Source organism: Mesocricetus auratus, unplaced genomic scaffold (assembly GCF_017639785.1).
Source record: "Mesocricetus auratus isolate SY011 unplaced genomic scaffold, BCM_Maur_2.0 Super-Scaffold_100676, whole genome shotgun sequence".
Classification (NCBI taxonomy): Eukaryota; Metazoa; Chordata; class Mammalia; order Rodentia; family Cricetidae; genus Mesocricetus; species Mesocricetus auratus.
In genome coordinates, this window is record NW_024429266.1 from 27,234,888 (window position 1) to 27,250,233 (window position 15,346).

General features: G+C 41.2%; 1 protein-coding gene across 1 annotated transcript in view; it reads left to right on the plus strand.

Moving 5' to 3' along the window:
• The window catches only part of LOC110339217 (peflin-like), a 147,789-nt gene that overhangs the window by 96,666 nt on the left and 35,777 nt on the right, over positions 1-15,346 (plus strand). Inside the window, 3 exon segments of the mRNA XM_040737723.1 lie at positions 5,154-5,277; positions 13,210-13,275; positions 14,045-14,141. The gene's annotated coding sequence lies outside the window, so the exon portion shown is untranslated.

Sequence of the window (15,346 nt, forward strand, 5' to 3'; positions counted from 1 at the left end):
CCTTGCTTGTGTCCAGCTTGTTTTAAGGTGGAATTCTAGGAATATACAAGGAACATGTAAATCAAGGAAGCCCCCTGGAGAATCACTTCACAGAGAGGATCCAGGCCAGCTGCTCCACTCTTCTCATCAAAAACACCTAAGAAACACCTCTCTGCTGGTGTATGTATCCCTTATCTCCCTGCATCCCATCCCCCCACCCCCACCCCTGTCCCACTTCCCTCCTCACTAGCAAACCCTGTATCCGATTGATCTCCAACTTAGACTTCTAGAATCACACGCATATCGAGGTAGTGATTTCAAAATATAAACAATAAAATATGAACGACGATAAGTTAAAGGGACACAGCCATTTAGATCCTGCAAACCTGGGTGCCTGGTTTCTTTCTTTGAATTTGGAGTAGAAGCTTTTGTATATATTTTCAGGTCTGCAGTTAGAACTCCTTGCTTGTAAGTAGAAGTGCTATTGGTCCATGCAGAGAGTTGCTGGGCATCATCTCTGTTCTGAAGCAGAACAGTTGATCCCTTCAGCAGCTCTAGCATCTGTGTTCTGCTCTTAAGTATTTAATAGGTTAAAGACAAATGAATCTTACTTTTTATCTGTTGGTCCATTTTACTTTACATTGACTTTTCTTTTCGTTGATGTACAGTGTATAAAACAAAGGTCAGCTTTTCAACTGTGTAGCACACAGCCCTGGATCAGTACTGAAATCAAGCAATAGAACACTGGGACAGCAGAGCATCTCCTTGTCTCCCTCCGCATTCACATCTTTCCAAGTTCCCAATTCTGGTACCCAACAGTCTGTTTTCTTCCTCTACAATTTTGCTCCAAACTGTCAAATAAATGGAGTCACAGGGTTTTTCTGTGGCTTTGGAGGCTGTCCTAGAACTAGCTCTTGTAGACTAGGCTGGTCTCGAACTCACAGAGATCCACCTGCCTCTTCCTCCCGAGTGCCACCACCGCCCAGCTCATTTCACTTTTGTAAATACTTATGACTGGGCTTTCCATATCATTAGGTCAGAATATGTTTAACTTTTAAAGAAGCTGCCTGGTACACCATTATACCACCCTACAAGAATTTCCCTTCCTTTTTAAAGTTTGGTCATTAAAATAGGTATATAGTGACAGTTTGATATGTATATTTTATCTCATGGCAAATGATTTTGAGAATTTTTTATTTGTTTATTGGTATGGCATACATTTTACAGTTTTAGCTGTTCTAGTATTTTTAAATCATTTGAGCATCTCTTTTTAAAATTTTTATTTGCATTTACTTTTTTACTGACAATAGGTAAAACACAATATATTTTGATTATGGTTTCCCCTCCCAGATCCATCCCACTTGCCCATCCACCCAAATATACTTGGTTTATTTCTCTTTCTTGTCAGGATACACATAAGAATTTAAAAAATAAAAAAGAACAATAATAAAATTAGATAAAATAAATACAAACAAGCCAGAATAGGTCAAAACAGACAAACAGAAGAAAAAGAGCCAAAGAAAAAGCCCAAGAAACACATATAGATTCAGAGACACACATTGGCACACAGAGAAATCCCATTTGGCCATCTCTTAGGTACATAGAATTTCCCACTGCTCATCATAGCTTTCCTTGCAGTTTCTTCAAATCACAGTTGTTGATCAATGATATTTGAAAATCCCACAAATCTTTTTAAAATATAGCTCTGTCCTAGACATGATGGATTGTAGCCTTCCAGGGGCTCCAAATGGTTTGTGTGTACACTAGTCTTAGTTTATTTATTTTTTGAGAATTTCATGCATAAGTGCTGACGTACAACATTTATACTCTCTCTTCCTTCCCCTCCCCTCACGCCCTCCTCTTTCATGATTGTTACAGCTTGCTGGGTCCAGTCAGTGTCCTTCCTGTGCTTAGAACTGACCACGTGGGGTTGGGTGACCTATGGGGGCTCATCTCCAGCAAAGACTGATTCCCCCTCTCAGCAGCCATTAATTGCCTGTAAGTCTTCATCTAGGGGAGAGAAACTTATGAGACATCCTTCATGCACGTTGGCATGTCAACTGGTGTTACTTACCATTGTGTAATTCTTGTTTAGGGGACAGTACCATTGAGTTTTCATGGGGTAGGGGCAGCTTCACCATTATATACGGAAATCACTATCTCACAACAGATGTCTTGGTGTTCTGGTTCTTGGAATCTTCTCACTCTCTCTCCCATGATGCTCCCTGAGCCTTAAGTGTAGGGGTGGTGTTATAGATGCATTCGTTGGGTCTGGGCACTCCATCCTCAGTTGTTTTCTGCATCTTGTCCAGGTGTGGATTTTTGTAATGGTCTGTCTGCTTTTTTATGGGTGTGTGTGAGAGCTATGCTTAACAACTATGTTTCCAAAGAGATGTACAGCCCAGAATATATCATACTATAAATCTCACCCTTGTTATAGCTATAGAACATTTGCTGGACATTCATGCTGGACTGAAGATAAAGTAGCTTTAAAAGAGAAAGGAAGGAATGAGTGAGAATAACTACACACACACACACACACACACACACACATGTGAGTTTAAGGTATACTGAATATTCATGGTCACCTAATAAAGGGAAGGAGTGGGCATGTTATCCTTGGTTTTACTGTCAGCTCCATTTTCTTTATGTTTCTCTATGTAACTGATTGATCAGTGCTGGCAACCCCAGCTTAGATTGACCTCTCTGACTTCTAATGCACGTGCACAGTATCCTAAGCTCTGTCAGCCCTTTCAGAATTACCTGAAATGATTTTGAAAATTGCTGAGTCATTCTTAGAGCATTTGGGCCAGAAGCTCCTGAGCAAGCCGGGTGGATGCTGTCCTTTAAGGCCCTCCCACACGATTTTCCCAGAGTTGAAGAGCCTTTGCAAGAAGCTTTTCTGCTCCTGTTTGTCCTCTTGATGCTTGTGAGCAGTGCCCTGCATTCTGGCCTTAAAAAGCTCAGAGACAGTACAAACCATTGTAAGTCTCTTCCTCCACATCCAACATTTGTTTTTCACCAGCTTCTAGGCCTTATTTGCATCCCCCTCCCCAACCCTGTTCTCTGCAAAACTTGCTGAATATTCAAATGCCAGTATTTTTTATCCTCCTAGCCCCTTGGGTATAGATTCTCATGTGATGTCTCTAGAGATTCTAGAAGCTTTGGAGGTATCTGAAGGAACTGCAAGATGTCATACAGAGGATGGTTTCAAAGAACAAATAGGCATTCAGAACTTAAGTTTAGTAAACTGGGCATTTGCCATGCGCTTTCAAGTAAGTTATCATGTATTTTCTTCATAACTTCATGGCCTATACCAAGGGATCGTTACTAGGTCTGTTTTTTCACAGATGAAGAAATTATAGTTTGAGAATTTCTTGACCCCAATTCCTAGAACTAGACATATATGACTTAGGTCTTCTGAGTTCTGTTCTTCAATCCTTCCTATCATTTTATCAAAAACCTGAAATAATTTTTAAAAATCTACACTTGGAATTTGCAAATAAAATTTATTAAGTCATTTTATGTCAACATACATAACTAAACTATGGATTTCTGTGTTATTTGCAAAATGTGTCCACAGGCCTCTGGGATTAAATAATAGATCTTATTGTGGTTCCAGGGCCAGCAGCATGGCTACCACCAGGAAGCTTGTTAAGGATGCATACTCTCTGGCCTCACTCAATCCCACTGCCTCAGACACTCTACAAGTGGAATACAGCAATGTGTATTTTAAGAAGTCCTGCCCCCCCCCAAGGTCTGATGCATGCTGAAGTGAGAGTCCTCATACTGTATCCAAATTCCAGGATCCACATTGTCTGGGAGAATGTAGCAATGCAGAAACCTACCTCACCCAACTTAGTCATCCTAACTCCAGAGCCCAGGCTTACCACTGTTGGATCCTATCTTCTCCTGGAAACAGAAGGAAACCAAAATATTTCCTCTTAGAACATTGAAGTTTATTGGACTGAAGGATGTTCAAACACAGAGGAACTTTCTGCTTTTCTCGTTCCTGCCTAATGACAGGACATTAATCATTCTTTACAGACGATAGGTTTATCAGCCCAGAGCCAGGTGCCAGCAGGAACTGCAGACAAGCCTTGCTTCATTGAATTTTCCCATATATTTGATCTCCACAGTTTCCCTGTGTTTAGTCATTCTCTTATGTCTTGTCTCTACCCTAAGATTTATTACCCTTTGTTTACAAAGTATAAAGGCATCTTGCTTTGGAAATTTTTCCAGACTTCACTGTCTTGTGGAAATTTCCCACAGACATACAAAGTTAGTAAAACTTTATGCCTCATATCTTGTTAATCTGACTTAATTTAATTTATAAACATAACCAAAGGTCCTGGGTAAGAGCTACGGTAAGGTAAGAGAGTCAAGGTCTCTTTCCCTCACATTCCTAATGACTTGGGATGCTTTGAAAAGGAGTAGACAAGGGGCATTCAAAACACCACAAAAGTCTTTTCTAAGGCTCCTATTCTTTCTTTTCTATTTCTTATTTATCAATAGCTTTGTGGAGATCTATTCCACATACCACCTCTTAAAGTGTACCATTCAGTGGCTGTTCGATGTGTAATCAAAGAACTTTATAACCATCTCGACAATCATTTTAATCATTCATCAAGAAAACTTGGACCCATTCATAGTCACTATTTCTCCTCAGCCCTTTAGCCCATGGCAACAAATAATCTCCTCCTGTTTCTATGAATTTTTCTATTCTGGAAATTTCAGTAGAATCATTCAAAATGTGATTTTTTTCGTGACTGAATTGCTTTCATCTGTAATGTCTTGAAGGTTCATTCAAGTTATGGGATGTGTTTGTACATCCTTCCTTATTCTACTGTGTGGACACATGAGCTTTGTTTATCCATTCATAAGGGTGACTGACATTGGGTTGTTTCCATTTATTGACTCTTATGCTGAGCTAACTCCATGTTTAGACTGATGAAGAACTACCAGAAAGTCTTCCAAAGCAGCTGCATCATTTTACATTCCTAACAGCAACAGATGATGGTTCCAGTTTCTCCATATCCTCTCCAGCACTTGTCATTGCCTGAGTTATAAAAGCTGTGGAGACACACAGGCACTTTGGTAATACATTTTTGGAACCTGAATTCACTCTAATCTGACAGTTGCTTATTGCATGATCTATTGCTTTTCTGTTGTAGGACTCACCATTTGAGCTTAGTCCCAACAGCTCCCAGTGAGGTGCAAAATATGCACATTGGAGGCAATGTGAGAACAAGGACAGCTGATACTGAGAAAAAGAGTGATTAAGAGATGGAGAAGAAGGTAGGTTGACTATGTACTTGCTACCTGTTCTCCATTTGATAGACCAATTACCCTTCTAGCAGTTAGAAGACAACCATTTTGTGACTAAGAAAAACAAAGTTAAAAAGCCAACAACTATGGTAACACCTCCATTTTTATAGGTAGAACACTGCACAGAAAGACTTGAATTAGTTTGGTTCTCTTAGTGAGGAGATTAAATTACCCCAGGTACTGAACAGTCATAGTAGGACCAAAAGACATAGTCCTGAAAAGAACAGGGCCTAGAACTATCGGAGTTGGAGTCCTGTGGGAAAGTGTAATGACCTCGCATCAGGTTTTCTCCACTTCAGTGCTACCGAGTCTTTAGACCAGACGAATCTCGGCTGTGAAGCTGCAGCATGTTGTGGGACACTGATCCTTATGCCTGGCTCTACCATTAAGATTATCATAGCATTCCTATTGCCTCCATTGCAACAGCCAGAAGTGCCTGCAAACATTGAGAAAAGTCTCCTTGGGTTCAAATTCACCTCTGTTTAAGAATCATTGAGTTATATAAAACCTGTAACCTTTGTTTTATCATTTGTAAAATGGGGGATAATTATAGTGTTTGTCACTTTAAGGCTGTTCTGAGAGGGGACCATTACAGAAAATCACAATCAATCAAAATGTAAAGTTGTGCAGCCCGGTCCCAGTGGGTGCATCTACCAAACATTCCTGTACCCAAGGCTTAGGATGTATTGCTGCGAAGGAGGTAGAAAGATTGTAAGAGACAGAGAACCAGGGAATTTGCTGCGATATTGTGTCTCCTAGGAATGTCAGATGTGACACCAGTAAAATCTTACCCACATGATTGTCCAAATGTGAGATGAGCAAGGGCAACAATAATAGACAAGCTAAGTGGAGAGAGGAGAGCTCATGAGGCCTTGAACCCATACAAAGACCTACTAGCAACCAAGGGATGCTCAGAGTGGGAGAAATAGTCTTCCCCAGGGAAGAGAACACTGATGGGTTATCTAGTACCAAGTAGTCAGCCCTGAAAGCATACATTCAAGTAGCATTATTCAGGCTGAGCAAGTTATACATAGGAATATATATTACATATACATATATACATGTAACAACAATTTTGAAAAGAGGCAATGAATTTGAAGAGAGCAAGGAGATGTATGTGGGAGGACTTGGAGGGAGGAAAGGAAGGGCTAAACAATGTAATTATAGTATAATCTCAAAAATAAAAGAAAAGATTGCTCTGAGAACCTTATTAAATAATAGCCTTGCCAAAGACATTGTAAACTGTATCGCTTGATACAAATGAAAGTTGACATTATGACCCCAGAGAAATACTAGACATTATCAGGCAAATCAGAGTAACGAGCAACCCTAGGGCTCTGCAGTGCAGCAGGGCACTCTTATGTGGAGAAGCAACTGCAGGGTGAGTGTAACTGTAGAGGTTTCTGAGAACAAGCTTCTAGAGACAGCCATCTGGAAAACAAGGACTGGGACCCAAAGGGAGACTATGACAGAAGAGGATTCAGAAGGCCCTGGAGTAGCAGGGAGTTGGAGAAGACATTTTTTCTTGGAGGTGAGTAAGCAAGACTATCCAAAATGTTGGGCTGAATAGTGATACTAAGTCAAGTTAGCTGAGATGCCCTGTGCAGGAAGCTCCTGTGACTACTGTAGAATAAGATGTCTTGGATCTGTGGGGATGAATAGAGATCAGAGGTGTATAGATGTGTGAAGATCATTGCTTTAGTAAACAGGGTTTTCAGTGGAACAACAGACATCAGAATGCCTAGTGCAGCCTGGATCTCATGATGACAAGAGAACATGCTGATAGAATGTCCCACAGGGAGATCTAGATTCAAAAGTGGGAAAAGCAGGGAGAGACACTCTTCATCCAAAAAGCATTCATGTGATGTCATTCCATGACAAATTTCCTCATTTCCTAGTTTAAAGTCATCTTTTAAATAGCTTAAGCTTAAAAATGTTTGAAATAATAACAATACCTTACACAAACACACACACACACACACACACACACACACACACATATATATATCATAAGGCACCAGGGAACCGAGAAATATTTATTATTTTCTGGGATTTAAAATGATCCCAGTACATACATGTACACGTGCTCATAGACAAAACAATCTACCTTTGATTATTTCCATTTAGTCAATTATAAGACTAGGCTTTGAGAGGTGCAGTGGTGTTCACAGTTCAAGAACAATGGATGAAGAGATCTGCACATGCAAACCTGTGTCCCCAGTCCAAAGTAAGATCTCAAAACACTCTCCCGCACTGTTTTGATTACCAATCCCAACAAATTAGACAAGTCTCTCAGAGGATGTGACCCTTTGTTATCCTTTAGGGAGCAAAGGTCCATCCCAGCTTGGAAGAGGCAGTCTACCTTCTGATCATTCTGTAGATGAGGTGGTGGGGGCCAGGAATTAGGGGAAGAAGCATTCACAACAAGGAAAGCAGGGTTTCCATCATGTCACTGGTTTTGTCTCCTGTCACTGTTTCTGTTTGTAGTGTGCTCTGATAACAACTGGCTTGCCCTTTAACTAAGACTCACACTCACCTTCATGACCCTTTAACTAAGATGCGTGGACATTCTCCCATTGTGCTGGCTATTCCCATTCACATCTTTTCAGTATTGTACTTCATATCAATGGGTCTAAAATATTGTACCTGGTACCAGAGAATCTTCCTGTCTTTGCCAGCTCTGCATTGATCCCACTTTCACTCAAAAGAACTGAAGTCCCCTGCAAGAATTGTACTGACTGTTGACCACCAGATACCTGACTGAAAAATCTTTTCTTGTACTTCTATATTTCTAGACAATTATCTTTGTAAGACAATAAATTTATTCGTTATAGATATTTGTGCCTGCTTTGTTTACTTGGAGGAAAAAGCACCCATTGAGAACAAACAGATCTTGATAAACAAAAGTAACATGTGAAAAAAAAGAATTGAAGTCCAGCTGGGCAGTGGTGGCACAGGCTTTGAATCCCAGCACTCAAGAAGACAGCAGTAGGCAGATCTCTGTGAGTCTGAGGCCACTCACTCTGTGTAGACTCCTGGTCTACAGAGTAAGTTCCAGGAGAACCAGGGCTACAGAGAGAAACCATGTCTCGAGACAAAACAAACAAACAAAAAAGAATTAAAGTCACAGACCACTTCACATGCCTGGAGGAGTACTCTAATGACATTACTAGGTCCTGGTCAGCCCTAGCGAAATGGAATCCTCTGGTTGGGGCTGAGGAATTGGCCTTTTTGATGAGTGGCTGTTAGGTATGCTAAAGTCTAGGAGCATGGGCTAAGGTGTGTGTTTGCTTCCTGAGAGTGTTTCTGATCACCCCAGGGCAAGGCAGAAGGGGGAATGGCTCCTTTGCCAATGTCCCTGCTGTTAGTCAAAGTACAGAAGTTCCCGTGGCTTTCAGGAGCGAGCAGGCCACCTGTCTTGTGCTCACACGCCACCCACGCAGTGACAGAGCAGAACTGAGAGCTGTGGTAGAGGCAGTGGCTCAGCCTGCTGCCTGTCTCTGTCAACAGCCTGGAGCTTAGCACACTGCACATTAATGAGTCCTATTTTCTACCCCAGCTTCTTTAAATGCTGCAATATTAACACCTACTGAAATAATTTAACTCTACGTCAGGAGGCTGCCTTCACCTAAACTGAAGCAAGAAAGACATTTCTACTGCTGAGCCACAGAAATTTCAACACTCCCCCATCTGTGTGTGCCTGTAGGTGTATATGCGCTCACACATACATACCTATACTTTCCTTTTATCTTGAAAATTGAAGGACACAATCCACGTAAAGTGCTTAGAACCAAGCCAGCTACTAAAAGAGAAATGAAAAATCCTTCTTTGTTTTCTGGATTCGTTCTCTTTTCTGGACTGTGTCCTGGGAGGCTTTTATGTGCTGCCTTTTGTGCTCTGTTGTCTTCTGACTCCTAGGTGGACTTGTTCCATCAGAAGCTCAGTCAAATGGAAACCCAGGAGAGTCGCACTGTGATTCTCCTGGCTCTCTTGGTACTGAACGCTGGTTGGCAGTGACTAGGAATCTCTTTCTGCATCTCTGGATGTGGTTGACCATCCTACCCTCCAAGACAGATGCTTCTGTGGGGTTTGCACATCCCTGCTTTCTCCCCCTGCCACCTAAGGACTAGAAGAGTGTTTATGGTTATAGCTGACTTTGTTGTGTTTGCCTTAAAACTCAGTTCTCATAGCATCTGTTCAAATCCAAGCTGTTGCAATCTTTACCTTCCAAGAAGTCAAAGGTAAACTGCTTTCCTGAAAATACACAGAGACTCCATATTATTCATCCTTGTCTTAGTTACTATCCTATTGCTGTGAGGAGACAGTGTGACCAAGGATACTTATAAATGAAAGCATGTAGTTGAGGGATGGCTACAGTTTCAGAGGGCGAGTCCATGACTATCATGGCAGGAGGCTTGACAGCAGTCAGGCAGGCAGGTGCAGCACTGTAGTGGCTGAGAGCTCATAGTGTTTATCCACAAGTAGTAGGCAGAGGTGTAGTGAGGAATTAATCCTTTGCAACCTCAAAGTTCACCCTGGTGACAAATCTCCTCCAGTAAGGCCACACCTCCTAATTCTGCCCCAAACAGTCTACCAGCCTTGGACCAAGCCTACGGGGCATTATCACTCAAACTGCCACAATCCAAATGCTTTTGTTCAAGCTTCCCTACTAGGCCATGCTTCCTTGTGCCTGGAGATCTTCTGGAACAAAATTCTGTTTGTGTATCTGGCTGTTGTGCACACTTTTATACTTGCTTTATTGAATGCCACCTCCATATTCATCAAGAGACATGTCACCCTAACTTTAAAATGAGACCATTGATGCTTAAAGGGAACTCTGTTCCAGGTCACTCAGCTAGAGAACAGGATATATTCTGAAGTGTTTTAGGACACAAAGCTTGGGATCTCAAGATGAATCATCTCTTAGGGTTGCATGGGGATCATTCTAGAAACTCAAGTTTCATCTTTCCAGCCCCTGTCACAGAGTTCTGCAGGACCTGGAAAATGAGAGCTATGTGAACTCTTCTGTTCTTTACCTGGATTTCTCTTCCTTCTCTCTGTCCCCCAAACATTCTCTACTTTTAGATTTGTCCTCAGGGAAGTCTTCCTAACTTGCCTGACTCAAACAACCCAGAACCTCCCACTCTGTACAAACACCCACCTCTCCTTCAGTGCCCTTATCATGGTTGCAATTCTCTACTCATTTATTAAATCATGTAATAACATCTGCCACCTTACACTAAACTACAGGTTCCATGGAGGCCAACTCTGTTAACATTCAGTAAATATCAGTTGTCCACAGGCCTGTGAGGTCATATGAGCACTCCATACATTTAGGAGCAAGGAATGAATTCTATCCGATGCCTACCAAGATGTGAAATTCAGAAGAGGAAATAACTTTGAAAGTACAGATTTACCAATCATTAGCAAATGACTCCAGACTATCTGAGTGGATACTGCCCATTGATCTAGACAGTACACCATTTGAAAAACGAGAGTATGCTTATTGCATGCACAACTGTATTCCCAGAACTCAGTTCATAGATTGGCACACTGATTGCCGACACTGGATCAATCTCTTTTTGCATAGATGAGTCAATAGGCCAATATAAGTGAAGGAAAGACACTCTCTCCTTCCCCTTCTTCAATCTATGTCTACCTCTCCTTCAAAATGCTTTTAGGAGTCACTGAAGCAAGGCTTGATATAATGTGGCCTTCTGGCTAATGACATTACAGAAAAATTATCAACAATGAAGCACACCATGTGGCAATATAAAAAATGAGATGGCTTCAGGGAAAACATTTCAGTTCATGGGGTGAAGACTACAAAGTGTCACTACAAAGCATCAAGCCCTGATGGCCAGAACAGCCAGTGGCTTCATATAGAGAAAAATATCAACTGGACAGAAATGCAAACCCTATTTTTAAAAAGTGTGTGCGTGTTTATACATCAAAGTACCTCTTTTGTAAAAGCATGATAGATCAGATGGTTCATTTCAGCCACATATCCAAAATGAGAAACTTGATAATGCTTAATCCTTATAGCTAACATGGTGCTTTATTCTGATAAGTTCGGAAACTACACAACATGCCAAAGTGATAGGCCATGGATTCTGGAGGAGGAGAGGACAACACTTCAGGGAGGATAAAGAATGGAAGTAAATGCAAAAGTGAGCCCTGAAGACACTTTGAAAAACCTTCTAGAAAATTCCAAACTTCCAATGGATTGACCTGCTGAGTGTGGCCTTGTGTTTCACCTCTTCTCTCACCTCCCATCCATTTGGAAAAAAATCCCTAAGAAAATATTAACACTGTAGTCCTTGCCACAGGCTCTGAGTTTAACAGATCATGGGAGGTAACATGACTTGACCAGATTAAGTAATGTCACTCACTGTGTCTCAGTTTTCCTCCTTTGTAAAATGTGGAAATCAAACTTCTACCTCATATAAATGCTTTGAGAAATTAAATCAGCCAATATATGAAAAACCATTCAAAAGGTAGCACGCACATCGTAAGTGATAAATAATGCCAATTTTTACATGATCCATAGACAACTAAGTCATGGTATCAAATGAGGATGAGAATTCCCTCCATTGACTCTTCATTCATCAGGAGCAACCTAATAATTTCATCAATATCTTCCTTTAGAAAGATTGAGATGAGAGAGAGAGAAGCATGTGAGAAAAGTTATTAGTGAAAAGGGGCAAGAAAGAGTCAGTACTATTTTGACAGTTCTCAGTTCAAAGCCCTTTTAGTAAAATCCTAGTGACCATAGAGAAAGAGGGAAAAAGTTTCTAGTTTTCTTTCTACAAAGTTGAACGGGTATTTGGCTTAATCCATAGATAGCAACCAATACCTGGCTATAACACAGGGTTCTCTGTGCATAGCTGTGTGCTCTACACCATGCTGTCATCTTCCTCACAATGATCTCATCCAGTCCTCACAATGACCCTGTGATCTATTCCTTTAAAAATGAGAAAATTGTCTAACAGAAAATGTTTCATAATCGTGCAAGACCACACTGGAACGGAGCCCCTGGAATTTGAAGACTAGGATTCTGACTTCAAATTTCCGTGTCTCATTCTCCTCTATAGTGTGAGGCTATATGGGTTTAGATCTAAAACTGGACACTTACAATGATACGGAATGCAGCAGTAGAGCCCATGTACATATTTTCCCATAGAAGTAAACTGTTGTCTCTCATGACTTGGGCACCCTGCACGTGAGATTGTGTCATTATGAAAGTAGAGGTGTCATACTCTGCTATTGCCATCTGCACTGATTTTCCCTCTTAATAGGAGCTACTCAAATGCTATAACATAGGAAATAGGGTGCTGAGTCATCACAAAGTGTCTTTTGGGAAGCATGTGATTTTAGACTCTTGTATGCAAGGTTCAATGCTACAAACAAGACATAACAGCCTGGTGGTAAGGTCCATGAACACCAGAACTCCTATAGTCTTGCTCATCTGTGAAGCCAGGCCTTCTAACAACAGATGCATCCCTTGCTTAGGTCTCAGCCATCCTTTGATGTGGGCACACTCCTCTCCAGGCCTCAGAACAGTAAACTGGTAATGTGTGGCATCTTGTGCTGGGAAGGGCAGTAGAGTTCCTGACCAACAAGACTGGCATTTCTCCATGGTTAACTGGAAAGGAACCAAGCACTATAGCAGTAGCAGATCCCCTCCATCCCCCGTGATTTGATGTCTCAAGCAAGTCACACAACTTGAATCTCAGTAATAAGTGAGACATTAATATCCAGTACTCAAGATTATTAAGATTGAATATGATTGTATCTGAAGTGTTCAGACACTGTCTGACATGTGGTAACCACTCCTCATTGAGAAGCACCCCTGCTGAAACTTCCATAGTCTAACCAAGACTATTTTTCCTGTTCATCCAGAAAACATGGAGGCATAGCCCAGAAATCCTCCTTCTCTGCCTCTGAGAAACCCACACAGACAAGCAGGTGAGTGACAGAGTGAGGAGAAGAGCAGTTCTGGAGTTGGTAAGAACTGTCTTTGGTAGCTGGAATTATTTGAGCTCTTAATATAGTGTTTACTTGGCTGTTAAGTATTGATAACAACAGTGTTGGTTTTCCAGGATGATTGCGAGCATAGAATGGAAAATGCATATAAAATGCTGAATACACGAGTAATGATGACTCAAGTTGCCTATGTTGGGTAATAAGAGCTCCACTCAGATGCATCTTCCTCTCTGTAGATCTCCCCAATCATTCCAAATGCAGTTGCTGTCTAGGATGCCGAGAACACTGTCTCTGTGTGTTTTCTCTTTAATTCGAAAGTGTCTGAATACTATGTTAAGATCAGCCCTCTCTATAAAACTCCCCAAAACTGCTTATTTCAACAAGTTCCTCATATAGAAAAAACTTCAAATGTACTGTTGAGTTGAATGGAATTGAATAATTATAGCAGAAATCTGCTTTTGAAAATTATAATAACTGGATATAAAGCTGCAATGCCCCCACAAACAATACCCCAAGCATCAAGAAACAAATGGTCTTTGACAGTGACCCTGGAATGTGTGGTCAAGAAACTGGTTAAGGGTGAGAAGAGAATTAATCATACATGTAAAACTTGCACTTCCAATGAAAATAACTGGAAAAGTGTGTGTCAGCATAATGACTAAGTCAACTTCCAGAGTTAGCGATGTTAAACAAGCTGCTACAAGAGCATTAATGCAGATGCATTTGCCAGTTTTTTTCCTGTGTTTTCCAGGACAAAGGAATCAAGATCACTCCAGTGTGGACAGTCAACCTTTCAAACCCAATATCACTTGCTCTCATGTAGCTGAAGGCGAAGCAGTTTGTATGGTGTGAGTATAAAATGCATGTTCATCAGTGGATCATTCACAAGTCCATTGTGATGGACTCACTGCAATCTGTATTTACATACATGTACAGGCAAGTATCCCATTGTGCTGGGAGATGGATAGGAATGGCCTCCTGAGGGAAGAAGGTAGAATTTAAACTTCTGTGTGTTTCCACTCATGTCAGTTCTTGTTTCTGTAATTTTTTCTTTGTTCTTATACAAGATGTCTCGCATCTAGAAGACCCATTGGAGGAGAACTGTAGTTTGAAGTTCAGAAACTAGGGATAGATATGGAAGGGGACTTTTCCATGGAACAACAAGAAAATATGATGGTGATTCCTTATCACCAAGGTTTCGTAGAAGGAGACCAAGCTGGGTGTTGGTGGTGCACGCCTTTAATCCCAGCACTTGGGAGGCAGAGGCAAGTGGATCTCTGTGAGTTCGAGGCCAGCCTGGTCTACAGAGCTATTTCCAGGACAGGCTCCAAAACAATACAGAGAAACCCTGTCTTGAAAAACCAAAAAAAAAAAAAAAAAAAAAAAAAAAGAAGAAGAAGAAGGAGACCAAACACTTGCCATGGGTAGCACGTCCATGAACAGGATGGAGTGTAGGAGAAGAGGAAGGCAAGATTTCCTCTGGCACACATACAGCACCCATCCTGAGAAAATACATTTTACCTCCACAATACCAACCTTTCCTCTGTGTTAAAGAACCAATTATAATTTTCAGTCAAAAAACATGTTAAAAAACTAAATTGAGGGAGTGGGGAGATGACTTAGTGGTCAAACGAGCAGCTCACTGGTTGCTGAGAACTTCCAGAGGATCTGGATTCAGTTCCCAGAACCCACATGGCAGCTCACATCCATCTGTGACTCCAGTTCCAAGGGATTCTACAGCGGGTGCCAGGCATGCACTGTTATGCACAGACATACATGCAGACAAAGCATTCACACATGCAAATTTTTTACGGAAATTTAAAAGACTGCATTTTTCCCCCAGAGAGCAAGTGAGGTGGATAGTGTTAAAGACAGTTCTAATGCTTGCTTTCTTGGAAGTCCATAGACTTCTGTCTATGCTTGGACTTGCCTGATGTTCATATACAAGGCCAGTCAATTTGCTGAGGCATTCAAACTTGATGGGTTAATCTTGGGAAGGTTCTGCACTGGAAAAATGGGGTGGTTGATGGGAGCCTACGTTGGCAGTTGCATT